The sequence below is a fragment of the Cricetulus griseus genome, chromosome 2 (assembly GCF_003668045.3).
Source record: "Cricetulus griseus strain 17A/GY chromosome 2, alternate assembly CriGri-PICRH-1.0, whole genome shotgun sequence".
NCBI lineage: Eukaryota > Metazoa > Chordata > Mammalia > Rodentia > Cricetidae > Cricetulus > Cricetulus griseus.
In genome coordinates, this window is record NC_048595.1 from 67,509,742 (window position 1) to 67,523,915 (window position 14,174).

Here is a 14,174-nt window from a genome sequence, read left to right on the forward strand (position 1 = left end):
TAATATAAGTGTGAAGTAAAATAAATATTCAAAACCAACCTGCTGAGTCTGTCATCATGCCTCCTGGGTTAAAACACGGTAAGAGGTGGTGACAATAATTAAAAAAAAATAAAATTAAAATAGAAAGAGAAAGACTTAATAACTCTGCAAAAGGTTATTGTCAAACAGGATGTCTGAATGGAGAAGAGCAAATAAATCTATATTTATCACCTTGCACAAAACTCAACTCGAAATAGATGAAAAAAAAAAAGCAGGAACATAAGGACACAGAATCTGATAGAAAGTAGGGACTAGCCTTGAACTTATTAACACAGGGAAAGACTATGAACAGAACACTGCTATCCCAGGCACTAAGATCATCAATTAATAAATGGGACATAATGAAATTGAAAAGATTATGAACAGCAATGGACACCATCCTTTGGAGAAAGTGGCGGGCTATAGGATAGAAAGGACTTTTATCAACCATGGACCTGATAGGTGGCTAATATTCAAAATATATAAAAAACTAAAAAAACCCAAAACTGCCAATCAAGAAAACAATCCAACTAAGAAATGGGGTACAGATCTAGACAGATAATTATCAAAAGAGTAAATTTTTATGGTTAGAACACACAATCTTTCAACATTCCTAGTCATCAGGGAAAAGCAGATCAAAACTACTCAAGATTTCATTGTACACAATCAGAGTGGCCAAGATGAAGGTACAACTCATCCTGGTGACAAAGTATAGTGAAAAGAACACTCATGCATTGCTGGTGGGATTGCAAACTTGTTCCAATACTATAGAAATCAGCATGTCAGTTCCTCAGGAAGATGGACATCAAGATCCACCTATACTGCTCTTGGCACATACCCAAAGGACACATCACCCTTATTCAGAGACACTTATTCAGCCAAGCTCTTTGCTGATCTATTTAAACAGCCATAAATTGGAAACAAATTAAATGGCTGTCAACTGATCAATGGATAAAGAATATGTGGTACATTTACACAACAAAACTCACCTGTTAAAAATGAATAAACAAAAAACGCCAAAATCATAACATTTGTAGGTAAATGGCTAAAACAAGAACAAATCATTCTGAGAGAAGTTACCCAGAGTCAGAAAGACAAATATGATTATGTATTCACTTTTATGTGAATGTTAGTTTTTAAGTCAATGACTGCCAAGCCACAATCCATAGAATCACCGAGATGTTGTATAAATTAAGGTGACAGTGGGGCTTGGGATAAATATCCCTAGGACTGGGAAATAGAATGAACAGATATGATGTACAACTGAGGTGTACCGGAGTGGGAAGGTGCACTTAGGAAGAGAGGGAAGTTAGGATGAGGGATGAAACATGGCAGTGCTGAGGCTCTGCATGAAACCTTAGTGCGTATGTGCAGTCTTCCCTTTAAAAGTTCTAACTTCGTCGCTTCGCTCTCTCTTCCTCCCTTCACTTCTCTTCCTTCTCTCGTGCCACTGGCCATGGCGGTTAGCCATTACCTCTGTCACTCTCTGTCCTGCTCTGTTTTTCTATTTCTCTCTTGCTAGAACTCCCGTGACATAATAAGCTATCGTTTATATATCTTTCTTAGTCTCATCTTATGGCCTTCTTTCTTTCTAATTTAAGCAGAAACCTAACATGCACAAACACACATTTGTTTATATATACATGGAATCAATTTCTAGACAACTGCTTTGTAAGATTTAATTTGACTATAACTCCCAAATTATTTTGTTAAATTCTTGAATATTAAATTTACTGATTCTTTAAAGACTTCAAAAATTGATCTGATTAAAACACAATACCACTAGTATAATCATGAATTTGAGGGTTAAAGTAAGATGAGTATATTTTGTAAAATAAAGAGTAAAAGTATATATGGCTCAGATAAGCCCTAGAAATAGCAAGAAATTACTATTTACTCACTGGAAATCAAGTTACTTTAATTATGTAGAATGCCGTAGATACTTTTTTATGAGTATGGAATATTCAATAACAAGGGACCAAAACAGAAACAATGACAAACCATTGACATACTTTTAAGCATTAATTACATATTCTTTCAAAACAATAAAAAAAGATGCAATGCAGAAGAGCAGATAGGCACTTTTGTCTTCTTTCAAAGAAGTAACAAAGATTAAAAGATTAAAGGCCTGCAGAGTCAGGTAGCTAGTCAGTAGTAAAGTAGTAAAGTAAAACTATAAGCTGGGGAAGATAGTCGCTGGGGAGGATCCTATAATTTATTAGGTTATGCTACATTCAGTACTGAATGTCTTTCAATTTGACTGTTCATGAATGTAGATGTTACAGTCCTTTATATTTCATTTGTTTTAATACATGAATTGTGTAATTTATAATTTTTTCTGGGTGTAGGGGCTGAACCCACAGCCCCACCTTCTTTGGAAGCTATCTAACAGAAAATGCAGCAATTTCTCCTTTTCAACAGTAATTCTTCCCAGAGGTTTGAAGAATGAGGAAATTTTGATGTGTCACCTCTGATATCTGCTTGCTGTTTTAGAAAGGGTGAGTGTGCAGATATATATGTGCATATATCTTCCCATTAAACAGCAAGTAAGAAATTCAGACCATTGAGGTTAGACAAAATCTCATTTGTATTCTAAACAACAAACATCGAGTGAAAATCAGCTTTTCCTTACACTGCTTCTTCAACCTCCAACTGTTTTCTTCATTTTGCATCAAAATCTTGAAGAATGATAAGATTTTCAATCTGAAAAGGCATTGATGTAGTGCAATCCATACAAACTCAAGTTTCATAGACACAACCTGCAACTGCTTTCAAACAATAGGCACTTTGACTACAACTTGCAATAGACATTCATGAACATTTGAAAACATAACTTGCAATTAGAACTTTGCTGCTCATTTTGCTCAGATTCATTAACAAGTGTATGTTGTTCATGTGTTAAGATTCTTGAAAATGGATTCTGATAATGTGGGTGCATGTGTGTACTGAACCAAAGGGTCCCTTGTATTTTCTTTTTATGGCTGTTTTTCTTCTTTCTATTTTATAACATAAACATCACACAAAATACAAAAATGTGATTGTTTGAATAAGCCAATATATTCATTTAAAAATGTTTTATGTATTGACTTCTTCAGATACTTTGTGGTCATCAGAGTAAAGTGTTCAGGGTTAAGACAGAGCCCTTTAATGACACTGTTTCATTTCAATCTCTAGAAGAATAAGGTAAATCCATGACACTGAGTTGTCTTTCTAAATGTGTGTGCTAGTTTTGGGGATTCAACAAAGGTCATTGTGACACCCTATTATGACTAACAGAATATCTGAGCTTGAAACTTTTATATTTAAATAAGTTATTGAATTCAGCCTCTCATCTAAGATCAGACAAGTGCGATGCCCTTATAGAACATATTCTCATAGAGGCAAATTAAACCATTTCTGGAGAAGAGGGGCAGGAAGAACATACATCCTGCCTACATTGTAGTGTCCCTTTTAATCTTCTACCAAAGTCTGCTGTTAACATAGCCCAATGTCAATATCTTCTAGTTTGTTGTGGTCTACTGTAAGTCTTCTGTGAGTATTGCATGGCCAAGGAATGAGTGAAGCAAAATCAAGTGGAAATGCGGAGAACAATTTTCTATATTACTTTTCAATATGAAATAAGAACTTTTGTATTTCAAGTAACAATAGGTTAAAAGGCTTCTCACAATTTGAATTTGAGATACTTTGTAATGATTACATTAGATTGTGAGGGCAATTATTAACAGCTTGAGGCTTATTGTATACATACACAACATGAATTCACACTTTAAAAACACTCACACTAAATAATGAATTCACCTCCATTATTTTACTTACTTTCACCAGGGAAGATGAGCTAAGATCATTCATGCTTGCATTTTCTAAACTGATGTGGAACCGAGACAAGAACAATCAAATTGAAGGTGAAGTGCAAACTCCTTAGTCCATGGACACATAGCTCATCTTTGATCAGAAGCACACACTTGTTCTAATACTGTACACTCTAGGGAGAGAGAAGAAAGGTTAATGTGTCTGCAGACAAGCTTGTCTAGTCTGAAGCAAAGACAAAAGTCAAAGTAACCACTTTGGATCTGGGCTCTCTTCTTATAAATTATTTCAGATTGTGGTCTGTAGTGTTTTAACTGAATGTACATATGGATTACTTAGGTTCCAATTCACTGTACATATGTCTACACAGAGACAGTATGATACTGGGCACATGCAGAAAAAAATACCAATTTAAAAATCATCTTTAAAACATTTTCAGAATTGCTATACCATTAATGCTAGAAACAATTGTGTATTTTAGTTGTGAGACACAGGATATTTCCTTCTTAACTATACATCTGTATCTACTTCTTTAATTTCATGATGAATCTTTTATCAGACAAATTTTATTATGGTTAGACACACAAGTAATTACCATTTAGTTGCAGTTGTTTACAATGTCCTGTATGGTACTAAGACCTAGCCCTACTTTTTGGTAATCCAAGTACAACAGGGCTACATAGCTCAGGATTATTGTAGAGTATAGTACTACATTTGTAGAAGTACATCTTGATAGCCATACAATAACAAAACTGCCAAATTCACTCTCTTTCTGATAATACCCCCATCACTAAGTGATCTGTTACTTTACTATGATAGCAACCCCCACCCAGGCTTTTGTATATGTGCCACCAGGCCTAGAAATGAACATTAAAAATTATTTATCTAGTATTATGTCCATTTTATTGACTGCTTTTTTTATTGTAGGAAGCTATGCATGGTGGTTCTTGCCTATAATCTCAGCATTTAGGAGGCTGAAGTAACAGGACTGCATGAGTTTAATACCAGTGTTTGTAGCACAGTGATTTCTAGACCAGTCTGAGTTACAGAGTGTAAACTTGTTTCAACTTTATAACCATATTCTTCTGTAATTACAAATTGTAAATGACCTACCTTCAAACATCAACTTATTTCCAATTTCATCCATTTAGGCTTCTTCATTTTTTTTCTTTCCTTATTTTTAATTTTTTAGGAGTTACATGGGTCATTCTGTAACATCCAGTTGATGTGTTATTTATATTACAATGGCCAGAATATAGTAACAGCAGTGACGACAATATATAAAAATTCTATACAACTAATTGGCTACATATCTTCATAATTTATAATATACCTGTACATAGATACATAATTGTATTCTGATACATATTGTGGTGTTTTGAAATAAAATGGCTCCAAAGGGAGTGACACTATTAGGAGGTGTGGCCTTGTTGGAATGTCTGTATGAATGCCACAGTGTCCCACCATGATGATAATGGACTAAACCTTTGAAACTGTAAGCCACCACCTCAATTAAATGTTTCTGTTATAAGGCCTGGACAATCTATGAGGCCTCTGGTAGTGGATCAGTATTTATCCCTAGTGTATGAATGGACTTTGGGAAGCCACTCCCCATAGAGGTATGCTCTCTCAACCTAGACACATGGGGGAAGGCCTAAGTCCTACCCCAAATGATGTGACAGATTTGATGATCCACCATGTTAGGCCTCATCCTCCCTGGGGAGCAGAAAGGAGATGTGATGAGTGGTCAGTGGGAGGCATGGAAGGATGGGAGGGTGAGAAAATTGTGATTGATATGTAAAATAAGATTATTTCTAATTTAAATAAAAATTAATTTAAAAAGTATTGGTATAGTTATTGTATCTCTTTGCAGCAATAAAGTCTAAATAAGACAGAAGCTTGTGCCAGGGATTGGGATATTGTTGTGAGAGACCTGACAATGTTTTTCTTTGGAGGAATTTGGACTTTGGTACCTTGGGTTAGGAAAGTAGTGGAATGCTTTAATCACTGCTTAATGGGGAATACTAGTAGGAGCATGGAAGATAGTGGTGCTGAGAATGATTTGAACTGGGGGGATAAAGAGGTTTCAGAGGAGAAGAATGCTAGTATGTGGTCTAGAGACTGCTTTGTGATACTTATCTGCCTGAAGCAAAAGTGAAGAATTTTGGATTAGTTCCATTGGCAGAGAAAAAAATCTCAAAACAGCCTCCTATAGTCTCTGTCATGTGGTTATTAAAAAGAGCTCAGATGAAGATTTATAATGAAAAGGAACAAGCTGAGCAAATAAAAATGCAAAATGTACTGATGAGAAACATGGCACCAAGAAGGAAAATAGAGCTGAATCATGTGTCCGAGGAGATAAACAGATCAAGAAATGGAATAAATGGAGTGGTGATCTCAGGGAAAGATCCTACCCAGTTAAATTTCCAAATTGTGAAAAGGAATACAGAAAAGCTTACAGCCATTCAGTGGTGGTTCATACCTTTAATCCCAGCACTGGGAATGTAGAGGCTGGCTGAGTTTGAGACCAGCCTGGTCTACAGAGAAAGTTCAAGCACAGGCAAACTTCGACAGTAAATCTAACAATCAAAACCAGAAGACTGGTGAAGATGTAATTGAAAAAGTTTGGGGCCATGTTCTAGCCCTAGGAATCGGCACAACTTGGCTGCTTCAGCCACTTGGTTATGACTTTAGAGTTAAGGATACAAGAAATGAATTATGGAATTTTCCTCCATGCCTAAGGAAAGTTCCTGAGGCCAGTCAGGAGTGTCCCTGAATGGAGGATGAGAGAAGCCATTAAGTGAAGCTATGAAGTTGAACTCTGGATTGTCTTGGGGAACTCAAGATGTTAGAGATGCCAGAGTGATGAGATACTTGTGGAAGAAAGATGCTAACATGGAATAGAGCTATTCCAACAGAAAGAAGTGTGTTGTAACCAGCAAAGCTGAAATTAGTCGGAGATCAGAAGAGCATTTTGACATCACACATGGAGATACAAAGTTTAAAGTTTGGCTTTTGTATTGTTTTTGGTCCAATGTTTCCTCAGTATGCTGCCTTTCCTAAGTTTTGGAATGGTAATGCATATCCATTATATGTTGGAAGTATGTGATCTTCTTTTTGATTTTGATTTTACAGGTAATTACATTTAAGAGATTACATGAATCTCAGGAGAGACTTTGAACTATAGACTTTTGGGTAAGTTTGAGTAATAATAGACTATTGGGACCTTTGAAGCTGAACTTCATGTACTTTTTCATTATGATATGGCTATAAGCCTTTGGGGCCAAATACCAGAAATGTGGTGGTTTGAAAGAAAATGGCCTCTAATGGGAGTGGCACTATTAGAAAGTGTGGCCTTGTTGGAGAAGGTGTGTCACTGTGGGGGTGGGCTTTTAGTTCTCCCATGTACAAGTTACACTCAGTGTTACAGTTTACTTCCTGTTGTCTGCATATCAAAATGGAGCAGCTCCTTCTCTAACACTATATTTGTTTACACACTACCATGTTCCTCAACATGATGATAATGGGCTAAACCTCTGAAATTATAAGCTACCACCTCAGTGATATTTTTCTGTTATAAGAGTTAATATCTATGGACATGGTATGTCTTTGAAGCAATAGAAACACTAATACATGTATGTTATGTATACATTCACATATCATGTTTTAATGTATGTAAATGTATAGGCATGCAGATTTGTATGTGTTACATTAAGTTCCTATCTTAGTATAATTTTTAATTTTTATTGATGTGGAAGTTACCATGTAGAGATGTGCTGCATTTGCTTATGCTGCAGAATATTACTTTTGCTGTGTAAATATGTATTGCATTTTTCATGCTGAATTTGTTTAATTATATTAAAATGTGTTGCAGTTGTTTCACATTGCCTGCCTAAGGCACTTGAATGGCCCAATAAAAATCTGAATGGCCAATAGTTAGGCAGGAGAGGGATATGAGGGTTTGGAAGGCAGAGACAATAAATAGGAAAAGGAATCTAGGCTTAAGAAGATAAAAATAAGAAGGATAAGATGATGAAGCAGGAGGAAGAGGAAACAAGGAACAACTCAGGAGAAAGAAAGAAAGAAAGATGCCTTAGGTCTGCCAGGTAACTGCTAGCTATCAGACTCAGAGTAGGACATACAGGAAGGTAAAACCCTGAAGCAAAGCATAGATAAAGAGAAACAATTTAACTTTAAAGAAAAATAGCTAGCCAGAAATGAGCATAAGTTAAAGCTGAACATTCATAACTAATAATAAGTCTCCATATTATGATTTGGGAGCTGCTTGGTGTCCCAAAAGAGAAAATGTGGTACATTTAATTAGAAGTCTCGCCTGGTGTTGGTGGTGCACTCCTTTAATCCAGCACTCAAGAGGCAGAGGCAGGCAGATCTCTCTGCATTTGAGGCCAGCCTGGTCTTCAGAGCGAGTGCCAGGATAAGCCAAAGCTACACAGAGAAACCCTATCTCGAAACCCACCCCCCCACAAAAAGTCTCTCTGTCATTGGGAACTATTTGGTGGCCCAAAACAAGGCATGGTAAATTTCATTTTAGTGAAATTTAGCACTTATTTATGCTTTTGAGTAAATAAATAACTGGGGTTCAAATTTGTTCCTGTGATTATAATCCTTTGATTCTAGGATATGAATCTCAGCATATTACCTCCACTCTGAATGGATAGCCAAGCTCTGCCTATGGTAATGGTTAACTATGATTAACCATTACCTAGTCTTGGCTCAACCCCTTTCCTCAACCCCACCTCTATCTGATTCTGCTCCTTTAGCAGCAAGCTTCCAGGGCAGTGCAACCAGCAAAGCGGAAGATGCAGCAGGACAGTGACTCGTTCCCACTGTATCTCCACATATTTTTCCCTTACCTGTTGCATCTTCAAGTGGATCCATGAAATCCACTGATTTTAATATTTTTAAAAAAGACTGACATCAAGGATATTGTGCAACAAAATAAACAGAACAACAGGTTTGCTATATAATTTATTTCAGTTTGTTTCTGCTGAAAAGGTAAATAGACACAAATTAAAACATACTTTTAATTGTCTGAGAATATTCAGAGGTCTTATCGATTTGATAAAATATGAAGACAAAATTAAATTTGTGTTAAAATCAAGTTTTAATATTACTAGTGCTATCAATTAAATGTACATCAGACACTTTTCTGAGTTTGATATCTTCACTGGTGAAATGAATTTATTTCTATCATATAATCTATGAATTTATTTCTAATACTTACTAGATACTCAGTATATAATAATACATATAGTTTGAATTAATGAAAAACAAAGTATGGTATTATAGAAAGTCTCAAAATATAAAACTTTGAATAAACATTGTGTTAACAGCAGATAATAAACAATAAACATTACAGGGATATCTGATTCTCTTAATAAATTTTCTTCCGCTCTCCTTTCTTTCATTTTCTTTCATTTTTGATATGTTCTTGTAAAGCCCAGTCAGAGCTTGAACTAATATATTGTGTACAATGACCTTGAATGGTCTGATACTCTTACCCCACTTTCCAAATAAAGAATTCAAGAATACACTACTATGTATGTCCTATTATGAAATCTCTGGACTGGAGAAATGTCTCAGTTCGTAAGAGCAATTGATGCCTTTCATAGGACCTGTGCTCAGTTCCTAGCTCCCAAATCTGTATCTCTGGGCACAAGGTATCTAGAATCCTTTTCTGGCTTTCTTTTGGTAGTAGTGGTAGACAGATGTGCATGTAGCAAAAACATACAGACATCCAAATTATGTTACAACATTTTATTTTCTCTTCAAATATTTTAGCATTCCAGCTCTCCCTTTATGAAGTGGTAAGTGCCTTGCAGGGCTATGATGAGATGGGTTTATCTCTCCTTCTTCTACCATGTGAGGACAGACAAAAAGGGCAGACATCACCAGTCAGTGATATTTGAAGTAACTTGATACTGGAATTCTTAGTATCCAGTAGAATAAAAAGTAAATTTCAGACCTTTCTAAATTAAACTGTGCTAGTTTATTAAGGCAGCAGAAGTAAACTCAAATAAAGTATATGACAAACCTATTTTTTATTTATTTTGAAGAATAATATCCTTAGTGTCAGGCTATTATAATTTGAAAAATATAAAACATCAGTGTATTTTATGGATCCCGTTCATGAATATACATTTGAGGGAAAAAGAGGAGTTGCTAATCAGTTAGATTGGAAACTAAATTATAATAAAGATAAGATTAGGAAAATGTTCTGGATTGACCCACCTTGGATGCTCAAATAGAAGAAATTAGTACTGTAGGGTACTCACAGCTAGTGGAAAAATAGTTTGTTTGAGGTAAATGGGAAACAAGAAATAAGTGTCAGAAAGAGTCTGGAAAATATAAAGAGAAAAGTGTTGCAATAATTAACTATGAATTTCTCCTGAGGGATTTGTTCATTTGTCTATTTTTTCATGCATGACTTGTTCAACTTGTGAATCATGCTCAATTGGATTTGACATTATTCCTGAATATTTTGATAATTCAATATAGCATCTATCCATGAATTACTAAATAATCTAGTGTTCATTCAGAAAAAAAGCCACAGTGTGTTAGATTAAGATAACAGCAGATACAAGGTCAACGGTTTTGCTCAGAGGGGACAAGTTCCAGATAATTATGAGAGCAGCTTTAACAGAGTTGTATAAAGGGACTTTAGAAGGAATTATAAGTGAATTCTGTGAAGACTCAGGTAGTAGGTGCATTTTGGGTTAAAAATTGTTGTCAAAAATGAGAGAAAAACTGAATAAACATTAGAATGATACATTCTTTGGATAAAAAGACCATAAACTGAGGAAACTTTATGCTTTGAAATTAAAATGCTGAAAGGAGACATTCAACAGTTGAATTTACATAGAACAATTCCAGAAAAGAAGATAGAAAATGATAGAACGAAAAGCAAAAAACTAATCAAATGCAGTGAGTTATTGCTTTTTCTTCCTTCAGCATAATTCCTATTGTTTTCTGACTTTTAAAAATTCTTGGTCCATGACTTCCATCTCAAAAGTCAACTTTTACATCACACAATTTTCTATGAGTGGTGTACACACTATGAATATTTATCTTTCAGAGAAAGTGATGTAGCCCTCATTTTCTCTTACCATATGTTTGCTTTCCTTACCCCTGTACACACTAACTCCACTTATATAACACCCACAGCCTCTCAGATTCATACCCTTTCCTCTAATCACTATTTTTTGTTACAAATGTTCACACACACACACATTGAACACATCCTACCAAGTCCACAGTGTTGCTCTAGAGTGTATATGTTTATGTCTGAATGCTTATATTGGGTAAGCTTTCAGGGGGTTATTCCTGGGAAAGACTGACTCTTCTTTTATCATTAGTCACTGATTACCAGTAGCTCTCCATCTAGGTCTGAGGTCTTGTGAAATTTTTCCAACATACACTGAAGTGTTAACTGTTGTTTTCATTATGCATATCTTATATAGGTAACCATATTCTTGAAATTTCATGGAGATAGACACATTTTATATTTATAAGATACTATTATGCAGCATGCATCAGGTATCCTGATTCACTGGCCCTTACAATACTTCCATCCCCAATTTTGCAAATTTTGTTGAGCATTAGTGCATAAGTGTTGCCTTCTAGACATACCAATTAAGGTAGGCCATTCCATGTTCACTTATTATCTACATTTTTGAACAGTTGTAGATCTCCTTGATAGTGCTCATATCTTGCAAAGAGAAGATTTTATTCATGAGGAATGGATATTGCACATATATGTGGACATGAGAATAAATATTTTAGATACAATCAGAAACTATGTTAGTTTAGGAAACTGGCAATAGTAGAATTTACTCTAGAGTCTGTTACTGCTATATCCATTGGTAGTTAATTAATTTTAACATTCCAGTGAAGTCCCTTCCATTCAGCTTGCCTTACGATAAATTAGATATAAGGGCCATTATTGCATCATTGGAGAACTCATGATGGATCAGTCATTGCTTTGGTTAATAGATTTTACAGCTTGTGTGATGGATAATCTTGGTTATCAACTGGACTACAATTGAAATCAACTGTAACCTAAGTGCTATGAAGGTTTTTTTCCTTTAAGTTGGATCATTAAGGTGAGAAGAACAACCCTATATCTGGGCCACAATTTCTGGTGGCATCCCACGTAAAAGAACATGAAAGAAGGAAGCTTTTGCTTTTTTCCCAAATGCTCTCACTTTCACTGGCATGTTTATCTACCCTTTGCATGAGACATTCATCCACTGTTGTTAGAAGCCACTTCCTCTGGAACTTCCTTGGACCTAGAAGACCATATTGGGACTACTGAGACTTGGCCTTTCCATCAGTTGTGCCACAACATGTAAGCCACTCTAATAATAAAATGATGTTCCCAGTTATGGCACCATTCCTTGGGTTAAGTAGCCAGATATCAGGTGGCAGATTGACTATGGTGGGTCACATAATTCATTGAAAGATATTTGTTCTTACTGGAATAGGTTTTCATTCTTGTTATGGACTGATCTTTCCTGCATATAATACTCCTGTCAAAACTGCTACCCATGAATTGACAGGATGTCTTCTGTCAGAACCAGAATCATGCAATTGAACACAGCATTTCTTCTGACCAAGGAAATGACTTTACAGTAGATAGGTATAACAGTGAGAATCCATCTGACTTACATTTTCCCCACCACCATGAAATAGTTGAAAAGACAAAATGATGGAATGGAATTTTGAAGGAATAGTTACAGTGCCAATTATGTGGCAGGATTCTGGATGGCTAGGGCAGGTTTCTCCATAAAGCTAAATATATATATATATATATATATATATATATATATATAATGTAAACACACACACACACACACACACACATATTTATTTTCTAAAGCCAGGTTTCAAGCTTCCTGGAAACAAAAGTAGAAATATGAATAGTTCCACTCACTATCAACTCTAGTGAGCCACAAGGAAAATTTGGCTACCTGTTCACTTGACCTGGATTGCTGCTGATCTAGATTATTTGGTTTAAGATGGAGAGTGTTCCTGCCTAAGATACAAAAAGATTTTATCGAACTGAAAGTGCATATCTGGACAAATTGTACTTCTCATGCCCTTGAGACAACAGTTTATAATTGAAACAGACCACCAAAGGGGAATCATATTGCTTCTGCAAAGGGGAGATAGGGTAGATTATGTCTGGAGTTCAAAAGATCCTTTATAGTTCTCTTTGTTCTACCATGCATGGTGATAAAAGTCAGTGGGAAACTACAACAACCCAATCCAGGTAAGATGAAAAAGGGCACAGGCCGTTTAGTAATGAAGGTAGTTGTCACTCCTCCAGGAAAAGAACCAAGAGCTGTGAAGGTGCTTGTTAGATGTGGATGCAATAAAAATAGATAATAAAGAAGATATTATATATAAATACTGAGGCCATCTGATCAGTTGCAGAGGAGTGGATTGTGAATAACATTAGTATTTCTGTCTTATTGTGTCAAGTATATGCTTTTCTAATGTAAATATAGATTAAGTATTATTTGTGCTTTCTTTCCTCTATTTCTTTATCAGGTAAAATAGCATTGATTGAGGTAGTATAAGGGGTTATCATATTTAAGCCCTGAGAAAATAGAATTCCACTCAAGAAATTTTGCCATCCATTCTAAACATATACTGTATATGGGAGACTTATGTCATTTAAGAGGAATTAGGACTTGGTTACTGGTTTCATTTGGAAATTAAGCATAAGGATATATGATTGTGTGTGAAGCTGACAAGGGGTGAATTTATAATGGCTAATCTGGGTATCAAATTTGACTATATTTGAGATTAACTAAACTCCAAGCAGCTAGGAAAACCTGTGACAGACATTCTTGATTGATCATTTGATGTAAGAAGACCAACCTGCCCCAAATCTTTCTTTTGCTAATAACCTACATGTAAGGAAAATGAAAAGGAAGTTTTGCATTTCAGCTAATCTCAGTGTAAGTTTATGTATCCTGTTCCTGAGACACTGCTTCACTTGTGTTGGAATCTGCTATTTTAAGACTTATAAATAGATTGAAGACTGGGAGATCATTAGGAGTTGCCCAGAATCAAGGACCAAATTGATAATGATGAGATATCCAGCCTCACATTGTGGGCTAAACAACTACTGTCATCTATTGTTCATTGTTGAATTATTAGGCTCACAACCTATAAAGTCTTCCAATAAATCCCATAAATCTTTATCTAGTAAAACTAATAAATCCTATATGTATATATAGGATTCATTCATACCATCAGTTCTGTCCCTTTATAGGCCATAACTAATATGGCTTTCTCTAGCTAAGATAGCTTAGTGGGAG